The sequence below is a fragment of the Struthio camelus genome, chromosome 3, assembly GCF_040807025.1.
Source record: "Struthio camelus isolate bStrCam1 chromosome 3, bStrCam1.hap1, whole genome shotgun sequence".
In the NCBI taxonomy this organism is placed as follows: domain Eukaryota; kingdom Metazoa; phylum Chordata; class Aves; order Struthioniformes; family Struthionidae; genus Struthio; species Struthio camelus.
Genome location: NC_090944.1, coordinates 110,973,984 through 110,997,195, shown reverse-complemented (window position 1 = coordinate 110,997,195; position 23,212 = coordinate 110,973,984). Strand labels below are relative to the sequence as shown.

The 23,212-nt window shown below is 41.3% G+C and overlaps 1 long non-coding RNA gene across 12 annotated transcripts in view; it reads right to left on the bottom strand.

Moving 5' to 3' along the window:
- The window catches only part of LOC138066840 (uncharacterized), a 91,060-nt gene that overhangs the window by 17,424 nt on the left and 50,424 nt on the right, over positions 1–23,212 (bottom strand). For 4 of the 12 annotated variants that reach the window (XR_011140394.1, XR_011140389.1, XR_011140393.1 and 1 more), the window contains exon 3: positions 1,486–4,930. This is a non-coding gene — a long non-coding RNA (uncharacterized lncRNA). Of the gene's footprint in view, positions 1–784; positions 10,482–23,212 lie in introns of all 12 variants that reach the window. The other 8 variants (XR_011140383.1, XR_011140388.1, XR_011140391.1 and 5 more) reach the window with 4 other exon arrangements.

Genomic DNA, 23,212 nt, shown 5'->3' with positions numbered 1-23,212 from the left:
TGGTTCTGGGCTCTGTTTCCTCCCTAACTACCTCAGTTCACTGCCTCTCTTCCAGTCAGGAAAACCAGTGTGACGGTCAACAGCAAAGTGAAGGTCAGAGATTTCCTTGGCTGGCCTTCTGCTCCTTCCCGCAGCAGTCTGACTCAGCAGGACTCCTCACAAATCAGATCAGCCTGATCTTTTGAGGGCACTCAGAGGAATAAAACTTCATGACTGATGTCTTCTTTGTGAGAAATAAAGTAACTTCTAATCTACATCTTAACCCTAGCAGAGAGCTCTTCTTTGCAAAGTGTTAAGCAGTTCTCTGTTAAACTCTGGTGCACATCCTGCCCTGGGAGCTTGTCAGGCTATTGAAGTAGGCTTAATCTGAAATCTATAGACTTTTAAGTTTCATTGAATATCTAGTGAGATAGCAAAAAATAGAATTTTATATTTTTTAATAACTTTTTTCTTGAATGTTTTGGGCATTTCCTAAAAAACTCAGGGTTGATCCACCTTTCACAATAGTTAGAGCTATCAAAATATGCCATTCTTGCATGGAGCTTTTCATTAACGCTCCCCCTTACCATCAACCAAAAATATGTCTTTGAAAATGGGTAGATTTATTTTACACCTATAAATCTAAACTTTAAAAATTGAGCATTGATTCTGCTTTCTGTTTATGCAACGTGAGCCGGTTTACAGATTTCAAAAAGCTTTCAATATTTTCTGATATCCTATGGAGCTATGGTACCAATACTACATAAGCTGTGATAAATGGAGCCTTATGAGATCAGAAACTAACCTCAAACAGTTAGTTGTTGGGACTTCATTGTGAAGCCGATTTCTTTTTGCAGTTCCAGGGGTTGTTTTTTAAAGTTGTCATTTTTTTAATCTATTCTGTGCCCCTGAGCAAAATAAAAATGCCCCATCAGTCAAAATACAACCTTATCATTAAGTAGAGGGACCTTAGCAGCTTTACCTGACTTTGGTAAAAAAAATAAAGACAAATAACAGTATAACAGAAGATAACTTTCAGTCTGATGGTCTAAAAGCTCTAACTATGATACTCTTCTCTGGTCAAGATTAATCTCCTGTCTTTTACTATTTCTGAAATTCAGAGTGTTTAATTGTCCATTATTGTTAGAAGGGAAAGTTCAAGATACAATGTTGTCACAAATAATGAGAAGCTGATTAAAGAACTGTATGAGGCACCTAGGTAGAAACTGAGAGTCACAGCTGTGGCTATTTCACAAACATAATGGCAAGACTGGCTGACAAGACAAGTAAAATGCAGAGAATTACTGAGAGAGGCAGATAATTCATATGCATAGTCAATAAATAAAGGTGAAGGTCTCTTCACAGCATTTTTTTAGGAATTTCCTTGTTTGCTAGCACAAGTTCTGTTGAGACAGACAAGAACATCTATCTTTCAAGGACCCTTTTCTATTTATTGCATGTAATCTACCCTGGAACAGACAGACAGCCACACCAGTCATGCATTACCTGAGGACACAGGACACCTATGTTCAGTTTCCTCTGCTTTCGCACCGGTCAGTTCTGTTCACATCTTCAACAGGACTCATAGACCATCGTGTTACACTCCCTTCTGCTGTAGGTGCCCAGCTCCCAGGGAAGGAAATAGGTAATGGAAATCTTACACCCACAACACCCTAAGGATCTTAAATCCACATAGCCCTCTCTTAGCAGGATGGTCAGAGCAGACACTAACCCAAAGTATTTTCACATAAGTCTAGATGGTTATCCTCTGAGGTGAAAGGTGGGGCTTTGAACACTTGGGAAGGAACTTTAACACACAGCTTATTGTTTCATCACCAGCACTATTTATGTTTCTGAATAAAAGCAGCCATGGCTGCTCTCTTTCATGCTCAACTCGCTCCTATCACTCTGAATAGGCCGGCCAAATTGGACCCCTCAGGAGATGTCAAATCAGGGAAGCCTATATCTGAATTCTGATCGTGCTTTCACGCCAGGACACTTGGTCCTGCCAAAATGGTGTCACTGTTGAATACAGAGTGGTACTTAATGAATTTACTAGCAAAATTTTAAGTGTCTTTAGGCTTTCAGAAACTAAAGTGATTACAGGTGACTTGACTAAGAAACTGAAATTTAGGCATCTAAGCCTCACCTTAGGAACATGATTCCCTTTGTTGACCAGGACAGATGATTTTGCTTATAGCTAAGGGCTATACATATCCTAGTAAATTAACTAACATCAAATGCCTTTCATGTTAAAGTGCTAGAACAATCCTGAGACGGTTTTGGTCTGGGCCAACTAGCGTGTAGAAGAGTGCCAGATTATAGCCACTTCCTAGGCACGGTTTAGGAGCTAGGATAGGCCAGAGATTCCTCCCAAAAGGCAGTTTAGGTTTTTGAAGGTAAGAGAGTTTAACAGCATGGACCTTAGTCCTTCCTTTCCTGTTGCAGATACATAAAAGCTAAGCTCTGTTAACATGGCAATGAGGGCCAGATACAGAAATCTTTTAATGTCTCAGCAATTATATTCCACAGTTCTTCAAGATAGCAAAACAAAGATAAAAAAAAAGAGAGAGAGAGAGAGAGAGAGAGAGAGATAAGATTACACAAGGAAGGTTGTTTATTTTTTCCTTGTTAGGAGCTTTCTGTTCTCAGAGACAAAAAATCTGCTAATGACAAGACATGTCGTATTCTTATGTTATAGAGCTGCTCTTGTAAAATGGAAACACAGCGTTGCCACTGATAAACAGCCAGAGAGAGCGTTCATCAGGCTGATTATAAATATGTGCTCAGATAGCTCGGGGACTCTGAGGATTGGAATCATGAGATACTCTACATGGCAACGCAGTTATTTAAATCCCTCCTCTTCCACCGGGAGTTCAGCCATTATTCAAAGAGAGGAAGCATATTCATTCCTGAGTGCTCCAGGCATGGGACAGTTATGAAAAGCTTTCTGCACAAATGAAGCAAATGTGGTGTCCCACAGGGAGACCAAACAACAGCTTCTGTCACAGTCTCAGAAACTACTGTACCTGAATGAATGGAGGCTAGAAGGTAGCTGGGTTCATGGACAGCAATGTTTATTGAAGTCTGTCACTGCTCTTGAGGGTTACTTGCGTGGGTTTAAAACCTTATACAATTGCAATAGATACAGCTGACAGCATGAAAACAATTAGATTAACATATAAACAGTTGAGGCTATAATGCTATTAAAATGGACATTCAAGGAAACTGTAGCCATTTCTACAGCTGTTTTGGAAAGTGTCTCTTTGGCAGAACATGCTGGATTGTCATTCTAAATGCCTGTGCTTCCCATGCTGGTTTCCTGAGGAAGGGTTTGTGGACGGACTTGTTTATTTATTACATTTTTTTTTCCCTCTTAGCCATAGCTGTGGATGCCCCAGCCATGTGAAAGTAGTCGTTAATTGCCTTGTTTGGCCAGGAGAAATCTCTAAAGAAACAGGCTCTTCTCCAGAGGATTCCTGGAATTTTCTCCTAACTTTGCCTAAGAGCTTAATAAAATCAAATTTGATTTTATGTAAGATTTGTCACAAGGTTGTAGGTGTTTTGTGAGAACAGAGAAGAATTGTAATTGTGTTTGCTATTCTGAAGTCAATCATACCAAATAAAATTCAGATGGGACTTGCTAAGGTGACCATCCCTCCAACTGCAGTAAGACTGAAAGGGTCAGATCCTGTTATCTTAAAGGAGAACTGAAGCAAATCAGCATCACCTTCAATATCTCCCATACCCTGAAGCTGTTTTGAATGCATGTTTCTTTGGTAAGCTAGCCTAAGACTGAAGTAAACTTCCACAGAAACAATGGACAATCCCAGCCCTTATGCCCTTCTGTGATTCAGGTGTCGACCTTTCTTTTTTCTGGGAAACAGAAAGCAACTTGTTCTTATATATGTTTTTAAAACAAACTCCACTACACACACCTCCCTCTTTGGAGAACGGCAAACAAAAGAAACACCTAACAGATTTTAGTCACGTTGTTTAATTCACTGTTAGAAGAGGAACAGATGCTACAGTAAAATGTGCATTATGAAGTCAGCACAGCATAAAACATAGTAAAATACTACCACTTCACAAGACATTTATGCACTTGGCACTGAATATGTAAAGCTTAACAAAATACTACCTTACATAGAGGGCAAGTCCTATTTATAGGAGTTATGTCCCTGACAACACTATCCCTCATTTTCTGAAGTCTGCAGTTCCATCTATTTTGTAGCCTTATCTGCAGAGTCGACAAGTGGTCATGTACTTACAAAGTACTATATGCAGCACAACCCTCTAGACACTGTTGTTCTGACTGAACAGGTATGACTGAAGTATGATTATGGAGTTCTTCTGTGTTATTACTTACCAATTGGTCAAAACCAACCCAAAGTGCTATTTATAGTTTCAGCTAGCTGGAAGGACTTACTCATTCTCGTCAAATGAAGAATTAGCAGTTTTGAGTCTGACTAAATTACTACCCCTCCCCATGCTTCAGAATATCACTGGCTACAAAAAAGTTTTGAAGAGAAAGAACTAGAGAAACAACTGCTGCTTGTCCGTCTCCTAAAGAAACCAGAACAACAGGACGAGTTCAGCCCAGTGCTGCTTACTGCAGTATCCTAGCTCACTGCCTGATATCAGGTTCAATTTAAGATCCTGTTCTTCAGCACAGATCAAGGCCTGGGCCTTGTACATCTCATGTACTACCTTGCTTGACAGCTTACCATGACCTAGCATGACAGCTGTGGTCATCAGTAATCACTGCCAAAAGGGAGGATCATAGGAGTGGGTGGAAAGGAAATCAGACATTCCTGGCAGCTGGCCCACAGCTCTGAAGCTTCCTTTCACCAAACATCAGACTGAAAACAGATCTCCGTTTGCTGAAAAGTATGGGCTTCCACTTTTCAATCACTTTTCCTTAGTGCAATATATAAATGGTTTCCTTTCCCTGAAGAGAAAAGGAGAAAAGAGAAAAAACAAAGGGAAAAAAACGTGTGCATCCAGCAGACTGAAAACAAAGGGCCAGAAGACACTATTTCTCACTGGTTTGTTACAGTCATTTTTGTTAGCAACGGTAGATTAGACAGGCAGGGAATGATTGCCCTTGGAAAGCAAAATAGAGAAGTGTTTACCATATAAACAGAGAATTAAAGAGTTACACAACACAAAAAAGTTTTGCCTTGTTTTTTGATAAGCTTCCTACACAGGAAAGAATATATTACATCAAAATTTAATATTTGCTTTTCCTGTTAAATTCGCATGTCAAATTCAGTAATTACCTGCAATGTAGTTCCTCCCAAGGGCTCATCAGGATTGTCCCTGCTCTTAAGGACAATGAACCAAATTTATCCCATAAATAATTTGTCAGAATCCAGCTAAATTCTATGGAGTTTAATCCCACAAGTTGCACATCTCTTGCAAACACTAAAGAGGGTCTGCTTGTTTGGCTAAGACTGCATCTTTTTAAGAGCAGATGGAGAGAAAGTAGAAAAGAGGAAAAACTGGCAACGGGATTGTGAAATAATACAGTCTACAAACTCATTGATTTGAAAACAAATAAGTAAGGTTTAGTGGCTATGTCCACCATGATAAAACTCGAAAGTTTGAGAATTTCCCTAGTATCTTGGCTTGCCTATAATTTCAAAACAGCCTTCTGAAATTCTCCAGCTATTCACTACAGCTGAGCCTGCTTAATTAGAATTCCTAACCACTTAGACATATTTCCTTAACAGTTAATGATACAAATAATCACTTCAGGAGACAGTAAAATATATAACATAGACTCCTTTTTTAAATTATTATTATAAAATTGAAACACATAAAAGCAATAGGGCCAGCTCCCCAACTGATTTTTGTCAAATCAAGTGCAATCAAAACCAGCCCAAAGTTTCTGAGGTTGCATACACTTTAAAACTCTCTCTCTAACCCCCTGCACCACTACTCTTTCAGCCAAACATGCAAAGACTTTCCAAGTACTGTGGCCATGCTGACTTGGAGCATCGTGAATTCCTACCAAAAGGCTGTGGGAAGCATAGTAAAATGATAGAAGGTTTCGTTTATTAATCTGTGATGAAAACCAGGCTTCTGTTGATGGAGGGGGCAGGGGCAAAGGTAAAGATAGGCTTGTCTGCTTAATGCTTGGCTCAGATTTTTTTTTAAAAAAGCAAGCAGCTGAGTGCATTGCTTCTGGCTGTGTCTTTCTGTAGGTTCCCAGTTGCCAGCATTCACAAAGCACAAGTTATGTAACGCTCTCCTATCAGGAATCGGAGTTGAAAAACATTTCATGAGGTCTCATGCTGTTCTTGCCGAAGTAACTGTTTCAGATAATGAAAAGCCTGTATCACCCTGATTCAGTTGTCTCAGCCCTCTCCAATGGCAGTACTTTGTGCTCTCCCTCTACCTCTTCTCCTCCCTCCCTCCATCACAACCACCACGGCTCATTTCTTTAGGGACAATAATCTCTTCCCTAAACCACTTCATGGGCTTCTGCCAGAGGAAAAGAAAAAGAAAGGAGAACGCATATAGTTTTGCCCACCCTGTGCCTCTGAAACAGGGTGTTTCTCCCTGCTTGTCATTTGAAAAGTTCCTATGTTCCTATGTGCAAAAGAAACGCTGCATTTATCATCAAAGGTACATGCATCACACGGCAGAATTGACAGAATGGCTTTTCTGACCTGTTAGGGTAAACTGCCTTCCAGAAATGTGCTCATTTCTGTTGGAATCATTTGAGGTACGTTTCCAGAAAATGTTGTAACTTTTCACAGAAATAATTATTGGATGACTTGTTGACTGCAAATTTCATTTGCAGTCACTCTGCCACTTTGATATCATTAAAATCAATCATGCACTGTGATGAGAGCATGTAATTATTTAAGGTATCTAAATTAGAGTATATAAAGAGGAAAATATGCAGGACAGCTCTCTCTTTCAATCTGTACTCAGTATTTTTATGCTTGTACATGAACATGTAAACATTAGTCAGTATATTTCAACATGTAAATAACAACAATTTGCTTTCATGGTAAAATTCTAGTGGACAAAATAATAAAAATTTTAAAATATTACAGCAATAAGATTCAGAATTAGTATAAAATGCCGTCAGCAAATATCTCATCAAAATACAGGATTAAACTCTAAACACAATTAAACTGTGCTTTATAAGTCTGCTTCCAGTATATCAGTGAATACAATTAATAAACAGCTTGTTCTTTAAAGAAGAGTGACTGAAATTTGATTTATGTCACTTTGTCTAAGTAAATATGAAAATTAGGACAAAGTATCTGTGGGACCATGACACTCAGTCAAAGGATTCACATTTCTTTCAACAGACTTCAACACAGATGTTTGGAGCAAGGATATCTGAGAAAGATGTGTTTAATGGTAAAGTAATGATTTACAAGGTACTGGAAAAGTGTACTGATAGAGACCTTCAAAGTGCAATTAGATAGACTGACAGATAAAAAATCCCTATGGAAATCTCAACGGATTTCATCATGAGTGTTGAAATAAATGAGATGAAAGAGGAAGAACATAAAAGTGATTTCTAAAACAATAACAAAGAATTTTATTATTCTTTCAGATGTAGTTAATTTTTAAAGAACTTGAACACCTTAAATTTATGAGGCTTTTATTCTTTCAGTATTTCATCTTAAATTTCAGGGATTTTGTTTGTTTACTTGTCTTCACTAGTTTCCTTTATAGTTAAAAGTGGTAATTCCTAGAAAGAAGGGAATAGAAAGGTATCAGACAGCATGTATCTTGAATTCGATCTCCAATTCTTTGTGAGGAAAAGCTCACAAGCACTTCTGTGCCATTATTCTGTGTTCTAAAAAGCCTCAAGCCGCACGTATGGAGGCAATGGAAAACTATTTCAATAAGAGAAACATTTAGAATTATCACTATTAAAGAAGGAAAGATAAGCTTTAATCAAGTTTCCTTTCACTTCTTTTATACCTTCCATTTGAGCAACTCCTTTACATGCTTCAATTTCTTTAATGATAAAACGGCGCTAAACATATTAATGTCTTCTTAAAATGCTTTGAATTTTTCAGATCAAAATGGCTACAGACATATACTGCTGTTGGACCTCTGTCTACAGAAATCAAATATAGTTCATAGATTCAAATATGGTTCATAGACTATGTCATCCCAATCTACAGCTCTGAGAAAACAGAATTAAATCTATGGCAAGTGATAGCTTGCTGCTTCATGCAAAACCATTATGAATGAAACACATAAGAGCGGCAGCTGGATAAGCAAAGGATATAAATTCCAATTTGTACAGCTTACAGTCACTGAATATCAGAACATAAACAAAATAAAATATTTATTGCTGCTAGGTTTATATAATTAGGTTTCTTTCCTCCCTCCAGCATATTAAACTTTGAAATCTTAACGACTCATTTATTCTTGCTCACGCTTTGCAAAATAATGCCAGTTGCCTATGAATCAATGCAAAACAACAATTTGCTGAGGATTCTGTTGCGTTTGCAAAGCACAAGAAAAGAGAGCGTATGCATATGTTGGAAAGTACCAACAAATTCTTCAAGTACCAAACACCAGTTTTGGAATCTGATTTGAACAAGACTGTTGGGTCAGCTGCATCAAGAGTCAGTACAATGTTAGTTAATATTTGAAAACTTAGGTGGCACCCTTGAATTAGCTTGGATTTAAGTAAGGCATATAACAATATATCTGGGCCAGCTGGTATGCACGTTACTACAAAACGGAAGTCACTGGTACAGAACTGGAGTGATAACAGAATGGGACCCCCATACTTTAAAAATAGAAAACAGAAATTTAACTGACCTAGATGGTGACATGAGTAAGAAACCAGGTTATGATCATATAAACCCGAATGAAAAGCCCAGCCCTGAAATGAACCCTTTGCAATAAACCACTTTCTGACCAGTATCATTGACTTCAGTAGCGTTCATAAAGACACAGAAGCCTGGACACTTTTCAAATTATTACTGAAGGAGGAGAATGTATTTTAATATCTAATTTTTAAAACACAATCACAACATATTCATATACTTCCATTTTAGAAAATGCAGACTGTGATGCAGACTGCATCACATCCAAAATACACAGTGAATTTAGGAAAGCGGGGCAACCGGTGGGAGACCCTGCAGTGAAAATAGACATTCTCACCAGTTTGTTTTGCTCAGTTTTTGATCAACAATACGTTAAAACTCACTGCAAGGACTTTCATCAAAACAGAAAGCTTCAAACTCTCATTCCCTGGTAAAGTTTCACTCTTGATTTTTGAAATGGAAGAATTTTACTAAAATGTCTCCTTTTAACTAAGCTTCTGCAAACTCAAAAAGTACCGATTCACATAACTGTCGTAAGTGTTTTGACCCATTTTACACTCAAATTTGATCACATATTAATTTTGTGCAACTTGTTAATGAATCATAACACTCTGTTGTGTTTGCACTTACACTAAATAGAGAAGTCTGCTTTTTCATTCAGGACTTTTTTAACTTAATCCTTCCACATTTCTCAGAAACATATGTCAAAGAGTGTTTCAGTGATGCATGTCATTTCATCCCCCTTTGAATTATCACTCGATTTTAGAATGTAAGACGGTACTTAAAATAGTAGAGTTCACGTTTGTTTGAATGCTGTCAATGTTGGCAAGATTCATCTCAACTACTTTCACCTGTCTAAAAGTTGAGTACCTCCTCTAAACCTCATCTAAGAGTTCTTCACACTAGCCAATGGAGAAAATGAGGGATTTCCAGAAAGCAAATCATCTCACCCTAAATTTAGGTGTCTTACACAGTTCAGATGAATCACCCTCTGGACACAGGTCTTTTTCTATTAATATTAAAGAAAAAAAAAAGTGTCAATGACTCATGTGGATAAAAAGCCACATGACCATTAGACCATTAAGGCTACGTAAAATGCATCTTACCTTTACTGATTGGCATCCACTTCAGGTCAGGTTACCTTAGGTTTACCCCATGGACTGTCCTAGGCCATGGTGAGACATATCACACAAAATCTCCACCCATTAGCAAGAAACAGCTTATGGATGCCAGATACTTCTACTAAGAACATTAACTATGACAGTCTCTACGGTATAGTGATTCATGAAATTACATTGTTTATAGCGTCTTTATAACGAAGGAAAATATGTAGTTTCCAAAATAAACATTGAAAAAGTCCAATATTAGAGAAGTTTGTAAGGTTCCAAGTAGTTAATAATAAACAGGACAAAAACAACATCTCCATATATTGGCAGAACAACTTCTTATGAATCATGCACCTACTGTGAACAAATATTTGTTGGAGGGTTTTGTTGGGGTTTTTTGATGTGTCATATTGCATTCATTTGATGACATCTGAGAAGATGAGCAAGGAAAGAAGAAATGTTTTGGATTTTAGTAACAGCCATCTTTTAACTCTTGACCGGCAAGTTTGTTCCAAGGTCTTCCAATAGTACTCCTATCTAGTACCAGCCCTATTACTGAGCCGCCCGAGACAGTCACCTAAACAGAAAAACAGGAGAATTAAAGTACACAAAATTGCATCGCAATGAACTAGCAATTTAAAATAATGATCTAGGAGTTGACAAATGCTTGATAATCTCATCAAGCGACAGAGAGTTTTACAGCTAGTATCAGCCTCACTAATTGCCGTCATAGATAATCTAATGATCTTGTGATCAGTGCAGGAGAAGCACAAGCATGATCAGGTGAAAGCCCTGAGACAGCTATCTGACCACTGGCTGAACTGTTCCCAGTCAGCATGCAAAGTATTTTAACTCTCTATATGTGATCTCAGAAAGGGCTGATATAGAAACAAAACAGCTCTCTCCATTTTTTCACTCCCTCCCATGCTACTATTGGCAGCAAAATGCTACAGAAGACATGGTGGGTCACTTTTAACATAATGATGTCATGAATATTGTCACAACTTTCTCTGAAAAGATTGGACAATGCTGTAATACGATCACTAGTAGCCAAAGGATCTTTTCTCGTATCACCATATCTGAAGCAGAAATAATGGTAATATCAAGGGGAATTTGCGGAATCAAAAGGCTATTGCAGACATGAGAATCATATTCATGCCTAACATCACGGAAAGGTCTTTCTCTCAAGACTAGTTATTCCTCACCCAGTTTCCTCTCTGAACGCAACATCCACTGCCTATAAAGCCAAAGAACAAGCACGGTATTGTAGGCCAATGGGGAGGGCAGCGCAAATCTCAAATAGAGTACATTTTCAGTACATTTCAAGATGGAGAAAGGATACATTTGCTACAGTGCCTGAGACTATCATGAGTATTGTAGGAGGAGCTCCAGTTAAGGCAGAGGAAAGGCTACAAACTCCCTCCAGGTGTGGTGAACTCACGGTGCCTACCAGAACAGGTCTATGCTGAGACATCCACCCCTGGCAATTGCAAGATATGTACGTTGAAAGGCATAAACCAAACCTCTTTCTTAGGCATTTTGGCTAAATACTTACTAAAAAGGATTGAGAGAAAAAGAGCCAAATTAGTTCAGTTACAGTTAACGGTTTTTCCTAAATGATCTAGATAGATATGGAAACTTGTGATTTCCACAGATGCTATTTAACAAAAAAAAAAAAAAAGACACGTTGCAACCAGAAGAATGCACAAACAGAATTAAAGGGTGCTGAAATTATGGGCAGATGCATAACCGAATGAGAAGGGATTTGGAAATTCATTTGAATCTCTATCCACTTCCTCCAGGCTCAAGATCAGTGCATCCCTCTGAGGAAGAAGTCAAGCAAAGCGGGCAGGAGACCTGCATGGATGAGCAAGGAACCCCTGGCAAAACTCCAGCAGAAGAAGGAAGTGTACAGAATGTGGAAAAGGGGACAGGCCACTTGGGAGGAATACAGGGACGTGGTCAGAGCGTGCAGGGATGTGACAAGGAAGGCTAAGGCCCAGTTGGAATTAAATCTGGCGAGGGATGTCAAGGACAACAAGAAGGGGTTCTTCAAATACATCAATAGCAAAAGGAAGACTAGGGAAAACGTGGGCCCGCTGCTGAATGGGGCGGGTGCCCTGGTGACGAAGGATACAGAGAAGGCAGAGTTATTGAATGCTGCCTTTGTTTCAGTCTTCACTGCTAAGGCCAGTCCTCAGGAATTCCAGACCTTGGAGACAAGAGAGGAAGGCTGGAGAAAGGAAGACTCTCCCTTGGTTGAGGAGGATCGGGTTAGAGATCTTTTGTCCAAACTTGACGTCCATAAATCCATGGGCCCCGATGGGATGCATCCACGAGTGCTGAGGAAGCTGGTGGATGTTATCACTAGGCCACTCTCCATCCTCTTTGAAAGGTCCTGGAGATCAGGAGAGGTGCCTGAGGACTGGAAGAAAGCCAATGTCACGCCAGTCTTCAAAAAGGGTAAGAAGGAGGAGCCAGGAAACTACAGGCCTGTCAGCCTCACCTCCATCCTGGGAAAGGTGATGGAACAGCTCATCCTGGAGGTCCTCACTAAGCATGTGGAGGACAAGAAGGTGATCAGGAGTAGTCAGCATGGATTCACCAAAGGGAAATCATGCTTCACCTATCTGATTGATAGCCTTCTATGACGGAATGACTGGCTGGGTAGATGAGGGCAGAGCAGTGGATGTTGTCTACCTGGACTTGAGCAAGGCTTTGGACACTGTCTCCCATCACATCCTCCTAGGTAAGCTCAGGAAGTGTGGGCTAGACGAGTGGACAGTGAGGTGGATTGAGAACTGGCCGGATGGCCGAGCTCAGAGGTTTGTGGTGAATGGCGCAGAGTCAAGTTGGAGGCCTGTGGCTAGTGGTGTCCCCCAGGGGTCAGTCCTGGGTCCAGTCTTGTTCAATATATTCATCAATGACCTGGAGGAAGGGACAGAGTGCACCCCCAGCAAGTTTGCAGATGATACTAAACTGGGGGGAGAGGCTAACGCACCAGAAGACTGTGCTGCCATTCAGAGGGACCTGGACAGGCTGGAGAGGTGGGCCAAGAGGAACCTCCTGAAGTTCAACAAAGGCAAGTGCAAGGTCCTGCACCTGGGGAGGAATAATCCCATGCACCAGTACAGGCTGGGGGTTGACCTGTTGGAAAGTAGCTCTGCAGAGAAGGACCTGGGAGTGCTGGTGGGCAACAAGTTAAACATGAGCCAGCAGTGTGGCCTTGTGGCCAAGAAGGCCAATGGGATCCTAGGGTGCATTAGGCAGAGTGTTGCCAGCAGGACGAGGGAGGTGATCCTGCCCCTCTCCTCAGCCCTGGGGAGGCCTCACCTGGAGTCCTGTGTCCAGTTCTGGGCTCCCCAGTACAAGAGAGACATGGCCCTACTGGAGAGAGTCCAGCGGAGGGCTACAAAGATGATTAGAGGGCTGGAGCACCTCTCCTATGAAGAAAGACTGCAAGAGCTGGGCCTGTTCAGCCTGGAGAAGAGAAGATTGAGAGGCGATCTCATCAACGTGTACAAGTATCTGAAGGGGGCGTGTCAAGAGGATGAGGCCAGCCTCTTCTCCGTGGTGCCCAGCAACAGGACAAGAGGCAACGGGCAGAAACTGAACCACAGGCAGTTCCATCTGAACCTGAGAAAAAACTTCTTCACTGTGAGGGTGACAGAGCATTGGAACAGGTTGCCCAGAGAGGTAGTGGAGTCTCCTTCGCTGGAGATATTCAAAAGCCGTCTGGATGTGATCCTGGGCAATATGCTCTAGGTGACCCTGCTTGAGCAGGGAGGTTGGACGAGATGATCTCCAGAGGTCCCTTCCAACCTAAACGATTCTGTGATTCTATGTGAAAGACTTCTCCATGCACGTCCACAACCAGATGAAAAGCTCAAGGAACAAAGAACAAAGGACACCTAAGAGTGATTGCAGACAGCCAACTACACATCAGCTTGCAACACAGCTGCAAAGATATATATATAAATACACATATATGTATATAAAAATATAAATACAGCTTTGTGTTGCATGCACTTATGCCTCTCAAGATAGTGTAGACTGGACATTTTAATTATGCAAATTTCTACAGTTCCCATAAGATCCTATATGGAATGCTACAGTCAGCTGAGCATCACATCCACCAGAACCATACGATCTATCTACTGAGAAAAAAAAATCTAGAGAGAAATGTATCAGGCTCTGGAATAATATCTTCAAAAATATGAAGGGATCTTCATTATGTGAAATTCCATTAACAGCATAGAAGACCAGCAACCTCAATAGGTCTTTACAGAATGTAGTTTTCAGACCCTGTCCTGTATTAAGAGTTTTCTAACTTTCTAACTGATTGTCATGAGGTGGAACCTAAAGAATCCAAGGGCAACATAAAACAGTCATGAAAAACTTTCCTATATCTTCCTGCCAGACTCCTTTGAGCTTCCACTCGTCAGACACCTGAACTCCAGGCAGGATGCACAGGGCCAGCCTGAGGTCCCCACAACAAAGCTGCACTACTTACATATGGTACAGCTTTGCTGGACAAATAAAGAGCTTCCCAGCTTTAGAATTTAGCTTTTTCTCCAGTTTGAATTCCAATTTTTCATTGTTTTGCATCTTGCAGGTAAGAATTTCTCCCGGGTCTGTTTCCTTCGACTGTGCTAGATAGATGCAGCATGTCACACAGACTAATGCATATGCGCATAAGAAGTAGCAGACAGACATTAGTCACAAAGTCACTGCCTTCAGTACATCAGCTAACTGTACCTGAAAAACTGACTTATCAGGTGCAGCAATTTATACGGTCTGTGTTATAGCTTAACTGCTGGTACAGCAAAATACATTGTATTATCCACTTCATCTTTTACAAGACATATTTCTGCAACAGGAAAGATACATTTCCCCACAGTCCATCTGCGCTGCTCTACACAGCAATTATTGTTAGCTTGCAGACTTCTCTAATCACTGAGCAGAGAGAAAAGAATTCTTCTAATTGCTGAGTGGTTTTAGTTTCCCAAAATAGTTGACCTTCTTCCTTTTTGAAAAAAAACTCTTCCCTGCCTCTCTCTCTCCCTCCCTCCCTACCCCCTTCCGGCTGGCAGACATTAGAAGAGAGCTGGGTTTGTTTTCGCAGTAAATGGGAGGCCAGGGCAGTGACAAGACTGATCTCACAGTTTCCAGCTGTAATATTTGAATTCTTTACAATTACACGTATGTAGAACTCATAACCTAAACTAGTTCATTAAGAGCAACATGTGTAGAAATCTCAAAGCACCAAAAAGGTTTGAGCAGCAATAACAGAGCCTGAAAGACCTGAAAGCCAATATTCCAGCTAAAAGACAAGGCTTATTTGGGCCAAAACTGCTAAACACTACAGCTGAGCCCTACACCCATGTATAGGTACATGTCAGATTTTCAAGAGCATTGAACACCCAGGATCTCATAGCAAAATCAGACAAAGTCAGGCATTTTTAAGACACCTGAAGTTGTCCTTGTAGGGCTCAGGAAGATAACTTCAAGGTCCACTTAAAAAGAAGAGGAAAAAACAAACTGTCTTTCACAGAAAAGTTTCTTTCCTTATCTTCCACCAACAGACACAAACGTGTATCCAATCACCCTAACAATGCCGGTTTGCTGCTTTGAAGTTGAGGTGTAATTTTAACATACAGAATTCTAGTCTCCAGCTTCATACTAATATTGCTGATATTAAGTATTTATATTGCTCATTTTCACCAAAGACCTTAGCGTTTTTTTCTTCTACTCAGTGATTTTTTTTTTTACGTCATTGAGAAGAATGACAAAAATATGTTTCCACAAGGCAGAATACCAACAAGTTAGATAGGATTTTCAAAAGTGAGCAGTAAATTTTTTAGAATAACATTTTAAGATCCTTGAAAAGGGTCTCATCTTCTGCTGGAGAAACTCAGAACTGCTCCAAATGGAAGACTCAACATTTCAGTAGGAAATGGGGTAAAGATATAGATTTTATTACTAGAATGTTTTTGACAGGTTTGTCTCAAATGTTTGGATAATGGGCATCCAGAGGTAAAAAGCTTGCGCGAAACTCCCAGGCCTGGTATTAACTTCATTAACTTTGAAGCCTTTACTAAATGAGTGCTCAATTCAGCAAGTTTTTCTTTTTTTTTTTTTAATGAAAATTCCTCGCTCATTTACACATTTCAAACTGAGATTCACAAAGTACCACACGCTTCTGGAAGACTTTGAAATCCTCTTTGTAGCCCTTGGTCTTGCAGCTGGAAGCTTCACTGCGCTAGGACCCAAACCAAAAAGCTGACACCCCATGCCTGCAGACTCACTGACACCGACCTGGACGCCAGGAAACCTCCTGTCTCCAAGTGAGCCTTCCCATTTCTCAACAACGGCAGCTCCCAAGCAGACTGCAGTGAGGCAGGTAATGTTATAGAAAATTAAAAGGGTTCCCTTAAAAGAGGCACATTTCCTTAGCGAGCCTTTTTCTTTTCTACTGGCAGATCAGACAAAGCTGACACTTTGCAGTACACTTTGTTTCATCCCGTTCAGTTTTCTGACAGAAGATGTTTTGTGAGAAAGTCTCTGGACAGCTGTAGCTGTCAGTGCATTCTTACCTTAAAAGTAACTTTCTGTTTTTATTTCAAGATCAGTCACACAGAAAAGATCACTTTTGAAAAGTATTATAACTAGTGTGGTGAGCCATACTGTTACTCTGGAAGTTATCAGGCAAACTTGAGTTTTGGTCATATTTCCTAGAGACCTTCTGGACAGTTTGTGTGTGGCCCAAAACCTACTGACGAGAACATTCAGACAACAGATACCGACAGGTAGACCACTACTGTGGACCTGGTGATCTGGGTATTGGGTATAACTTCTTTGGAGATTTCATTCAATGTGCATTTCAAGTCAGTGGGAACTATTTCTATCCTGGCCTGGCACAGATGCTTGCAAATTAAACGACAGTAGGAAGCACTCTCATTTCTTTCAAATCTCAGAAACCTTATTTCAGTTTGAATTTTGGAAAAGACTGGGGAAGTCGCAATTATTCTAACTGGTTCATTCCAGGATGAACACAGGGAGAAGAAAAACAAGGCTTTTCCCCTCTTGTCTGCAAAAGAGCAAAGCTGATCCAAAGCCCACTGAAGTGAAGAGAAGCAGAGGTACGTGGTAAATCTGCCTTGGAGGTGCCTTAGCAAAAGGTTATGACACACTTATTCTTGCGCCATTTAAGCCAGCCCCATTCTAACACCATAAATTAGAGCAGTGTAGGAGTTGCTCCAAATAAGGCCGGATGGAGGTGACTCCCCTGTAACTACACACACTTCACTAGTTGTGAATTGACATTGCACAACTCTTCACTCTTATGCTATGCCCTCTTTGGGGTAAGCTGCAGGAGATGACCAGCAAAAGCCCCTGCTCCACCACTCCCTGCTCATGGCGACCGCTCTTGCGCAACAGGATTCTTAGCCAATTCTGCTGCTTTGCACCTCAAGAGGACCAAAGTGGAGATGATCTGGGAGGAACCTTCTGCCTCAGCTGTTGAGAAAGTACATTAATATTTTTCACAGCTAGCCCAAAGACTGCTCAGACCTTAGCATACCTGGAAGAGACAAAACCTAATAATTTTGGCAACACAGCTGTGTCAGCTTTATATATGTTACAAGTGTCATTCCAGCTATGCTCAGGTTGCTAGGTTAATGACCAGGAACTTTCTGTTTTTCCACAGTACAACAGACAGCTGGACAGATTGCTGCTGACAATGCTTATGTCTGTCGCAGGCATAATGCTAAACATTAAAGAGTGCTGGGACTTAATATGTGTGTTTGCTCCACAGAAAATGCTTCTCTTGCCTAATAGTCATATCAAATAACTTCTACATTGAGTTTCTGTCTTGTAGATTTTCCAAGGAAATTCCGTATAGGATTGACTCTGTGGCAAATAATGTGGAATTAACCCCAAAACACTACTATCCTTCCAAATACCATGTAGCTATTTCCTTGAACGTTTGCAGTTCGCAGTTTTTCATTCAAATTAATTAAACTGCATAGTTCAATGTGCAATAGTTATTTTAGACAGTGCTATTCCACAAACAGGATTTGAAGAAGATGGGGAAAAGGAAAATAAAAATCAGTTTATTTTGCTCACACTCCATCTATCCCAGTTAGGTCATATTTGAAACTACGAATAATTTCTAATGTAAGAGGTTTCATAGCTAACCTTTTCCTTATCCTTATCCCTTTTGCGGCCCCAGTCCTCAGCCCAAAATACAATCCCTCACCCTGACAGCAAATGCCTATATGAATACAAATGCCTGTGGACAACTTTTTATTTGGCAGCTGTATAACATTATGGACTTATTATCCGTGAAAGAGTTCTACTTCCCTCAAACTGGAATTAAAGTACATTAGGAAACCAAGAAAAGTGTTGTTACTGCACATCACACTGGGTCAGGCAGCTTCATAAAAGCCCCAGAAGTAAAGGAGAAAACCATTTGCTTTTTTCCTGTACCATCGGTATCATCAGACCAATTGCTAATTGTACTGCTGAGGTTTTAAAGACCTCTATTCAGGTAAGTGCTGGCCCAGAAAAAAAAGGCCCCATTCATCAAAGCACAAGTACTTTCAAGAGTAGCCTAGTAACACAGAAAAGACTTGAAAATCCTCAAAGTCCAGCCACCTATGGAGTGATCACGTGAAAAAATGTCAAAGAATCACTTTTGTAAATGCTTAAGACAACTGCTACTGAGCGGTAAATACAAAATACTGTTTAATTGCAATTTTCAAAAATTCTTCCTGCTCTCAGTCATTATATGTCTATCCCTCTGATGGAAATGGGAATTCTTTCAGTTTTCAAGCCTCTGCTCTCCTTTCATTGCAATGAGGACCTAATTCAGAGCTTTAAACTGTGTTCTGCAATGCATAATTAATCTGGCTTCATAGAGGCCTGGACAAAAGACCCCATTCAATCTTCAGCTCCTTCCCCCTGAGATATTGTTATTTCTAAAAACTCCTGCCAGCTGGGCTGGAGGGAAATCTCAGCACTGTGGGAGAATGAACAAACTACAGGCCTCTGAGGGATTTGAAGTAACTATCTGACTAAATTGGATTAGAAAGTAAGGAAGGGGAGGGGAAGGAAAGCTTATTCTAAAGTCTACAAAAGCTCATAAAAAATTCTTAGAAGATTTTCATATGGTGAAGGGAGAAAAATATGCAAGTTTTTATAACAAAATGGAGAAAGAATTTTAAAACACAAGTGAGCCAATACACTTGGGAATGTTTGAAGGGATTACTGCTGGTATTATTTCAGCAAAACTGTTGTGTCTGCCTTGAAGCTTTGAAACAGAGTTTCACTGCAAAATCTGGGCTGCCCTACAAACCAAAATTTTCATAATTTCGTTCCAGGTATTTGATACACATCTCCTATTGGAACCTGTAATGCAACCTAACCATAAGTTTCTTTAAATTTCCTCCCAAGCATGTGGCAATTAAAAGCCTCTTTGCCCAGAAGAATTTCAAAGAGAATTTGTTTGGAAAAACAAATTCGATCTTGTTAAAAGAGCCAAGCACCCTGCTTTCATTCCCCACAAGCTCCTTCTCAAAAGTGTGTTAGTGACACTGCCCAGATCACCTGGCCACCTCTCACACATTTCACAATATTTTTAGCATGTATGCGCGTACGCCAGAACGTTGCCCTATTTACCACCAGGCTTTTTGGAAGGCAACGTGGAAAAAGGCGGCAGCTCCGCTGGGAAAGCGGGTGGCTGGGTGAAAGGACGCCCTGGGCTCACGGCATCTTTGCCTCCGCTCCCGCACTCCCCCTTCCCCCACCAACGTCGAACGGCTTCTCGGAGACTTCCCGCCCTCGCAGCCAAATGCAGCCCTCCCGTACCCTGACGCAGAAGTTGAATGAGGTTACATGGGTGTAGCCGAGGATAAAATTTGGCTCTCTCACTTCTGAAATATTTTCAAAAGCAAGATCTTTTAACCACCCTAACCAAAGCTTCCCATATTTCGATAGGCAGTGTGGAACGCCAGATTTGTCGTTACAACAGCAACGAAAGGGAAAGACTAGTTTTGCTGTTTTTTACGTTTTACAGAAAGTAATGATATAAGCGTATTCGGAAAAGCCCATGCTCTCACTCGAAATACTCCTACTGGCACCAGGAGAAATTTAAAAGGCAAAACTTGTAATAAACCCTAATAATTCGCACAGCCTCCTCTCATTCTCCCTGCTCTTCTCTGTCTCTCGTAGGCGCTGCAGGAGAGGGAGGTGGAATTCCATGGGGAGGCACAGCTGCTCAGCTCCTGCTCGCTGAACTTCCCTCTAAGATGAGAGGCAAGTGTCAAGGGCAAAGAGTTAGAAACACCCCCGCAATAGACTCGCTTCTCTGCAGTCAGAAGGAATGAAAACATTCCCTAAAAGTCAATCTTCTTAGGGCTTGCATGTGTCTACAGAGGGAAAAACAGCATAGCTTTCAGAGATCTGGCACACACTAAGGACATCAGCATGCAAGATGAAAAATGCACACTACTGCACTACACGTCTATATAAAGACAAGCACAAAAAAATTGCAAGCAATTAGAACAATCCTAATCAAACATCCCATTTCTGTTCTTTCATTATCATCATTTACTAATTCTACATTTATTATCATAGAATAATTTTCTATACTCTCGATTAGCCTGGGGAAGGAAGGGCATGGAGGAGAAGGAGTAAAAAAAAAAAAAAAAAAAAGAAAGAAAGAAAGAAAGAAAGAAAAGAAAAAAGCAAAAGTCTTTCAAACTGGTCGAGTTTTTTAAGGGTGCCACTTCATAAAGAAACACTTGCTTGTAACTTAGTAACAGCAACAACAACAACAGCATTGCTAGTTCATATTCCAGACAAAAAGGGAAATGTTTAAAACATTAACTTGTTATGCAAAATGCATACAGTACTTTTTCAGTTAACACTACATTCCTTTTATTCCTGGGATGAACAAAAATCTAGCCAGTAACACCACACTTTCTTTCCCATAATAATGAGTAGGCGCCACTTATGGTAAGTCTCACACATAATCCAGGGTCTTTGGATGTTGTCAAATCCATGTTGAGGCATCACATTGAAACTCCTTACTTACAACAGTAATCTAACAGGTTTGAATACCCTGTTGCATTTCTCAGAATGGACAACTAAAGGTTTTACATGCATGGAAAAGAAAAGCTAGGGGGGAAAAAAAAATCTGTGTCACTGCGTTCAACTAAGCACATTCTGAGTAATGCTAATACATAAGAACAAGGACTGCCTAAATTAGCCGCTGACTTCTCTTGGCTAGAAGAAAAACTCTACTGTTGGTCAACTAATCTAGCAGTATAGTAATAGTATTGGAAATGTTCTTTCTATTCACAATGCTGGTATTCTCCCTACTTCAAGGCTTCCTGCCCAGAATTGGCAATGGAGTCTGCAAAGGGGTGAAGGACAGAAGGTCCAACCCAAGGCAACCCCCTTTGGGCACTCTGGATTCTGCCTCGCACAGGGTAAACCCAAGAGGGCACAGTGGTGATTTCACAGATGCCAATCCACCACAGGCTGCGCACGCACTCTATTCCCAACCACTCCAGACGTTTTCTAGTAATGCACAAGTGGCTCTGCTCATTCCCACCCTCAAATATCTTCCTCCAGTGTGCCTGCGGCACTGGGGATTGCATGGAGGCAGCTCACCCCAGCTGCTGCAGGAGTCCTCGCCCCCCCACCACAGCAGCCCCTGTGCACCCAAGGACGGGAGCAGACCCAGAGCAACCCTTACAGCTGTGCAGGCAAAGCCCAGATGTGCTGCTTCGAGGGAAATGAAACAGCTGGCTCTCCTGTTGGGGATGGCAGAGTCCTGGCAGTGGCACCAGTGCAGGTGGCGGGGTGAGGAAGAGGAGGGCCTGAGAAGGCAGCGGGAGCGCAGGCAGGCAACCGGCCAGGTATCTGTAGAGGGGCTGAGGCCTGCTCCTGCTGCAAGGAAGGGGAAGGGCGGCCTCGGAGGGAAAAGCCCCGGAGGCTGCGATTCGCTGTAACGGGAGTGGGGAGAGCAGCGTGGAGCAATGCCTTCTGCTTCCCAGGAAAGATGTCCTTCCCCAGCAGTGGGGGCAGACGGCAGGGAGCTGCCACTCAGAGAGGCCATGCTGCTGCAAGGCTTCCCTCGCCTGGGGCACCACAAAGCCATTTGCCACCATAAGCAACCGTCCACTTCCCCCATGCTGGAAGCTCTTCTGGGCCACAGCTTTGAACTGAATCCTGCCCCAGGACTCCAGCGAGCTGATTTGTTCCCTTTTTCTTTTCTTCTTTTTTGCCAACAACATAGAATATTCATCAGCAATAGTTTTAAATTAGCTGAAGATGAGGGGTTTATCTTGCTCCTGTTTAAATGGCAACAGCCCACAACTCCATAGCATTCACTTTTTGCAAAGCGCCCAATGAAATTAGCAGGCTGGTTTTGATGGAAAATGGATGTTATAGAAATCCCAAGCCTCCTGCCATGCCCTCAGCATAGAGAGCAGCCCTGGAGTCGCCCTCAGAGTCAGCTCTGCCATCTGTTCAGATAATATGTTGGAAAGCACACGTGAGTTGGGCACAGCCCATGCCTGCACTCCCAGGCACGGGAGGACCCACATTCCCAAGCACTCCCTTTCTGCCGGCAGCAGCTTGCCCTAAGCACAGCCACTGTTGGGGACCGTCCTTCAGGGCAGCGTGGAACCAGCCTTCCCACAGGGAGGCAAAAGCATGCTTTTGCCTTTTCCTATCTTATTCTCTAGCCTCCAGGCACGTTCTTAGTCCAGTGAATTAACTCCTTTTTTTCCATCTCTTCTTTCCACGTCATTTCCCAAAATACAAACCCAAAGGCTTTTCTAAATATACTGGCTAGGGATTTGGGCCTGTTTGTTTTGGTTCTGGCCAGAGCTTCAGCTGTTGTAGTGCCTCCATTTAAGATAATGGAAATATATCAATCAATATTTGTGGATAAACTGGCTCTTCGATTGTTGAAATAGTTTAATAGTATTTAAGCAGCTTCCCAGCTTGTAGGCAAAGGAACATAAGCTATAAAGATCGAAGTGAAGTAAATGAAATAATTAGGAGGTAAAAATCAGTTTGCCTTCTTCCTAAGCATTAACACTCACAACTAGTATAGAGGTAGATCCCTCCAGATTATCCACCCTCCAAGCCTTTCATTCATACATCTCCAAGGTTTTGACTACTCTTATTTCTCCATTAGAGAAGAAAACCAAGGAATGAAGAAGAGAGAGGATTTGTCCCATGTTACAGAAAAGGTCAATGAGGAACTTGAAAGTCTTGGTCACAGCTTCC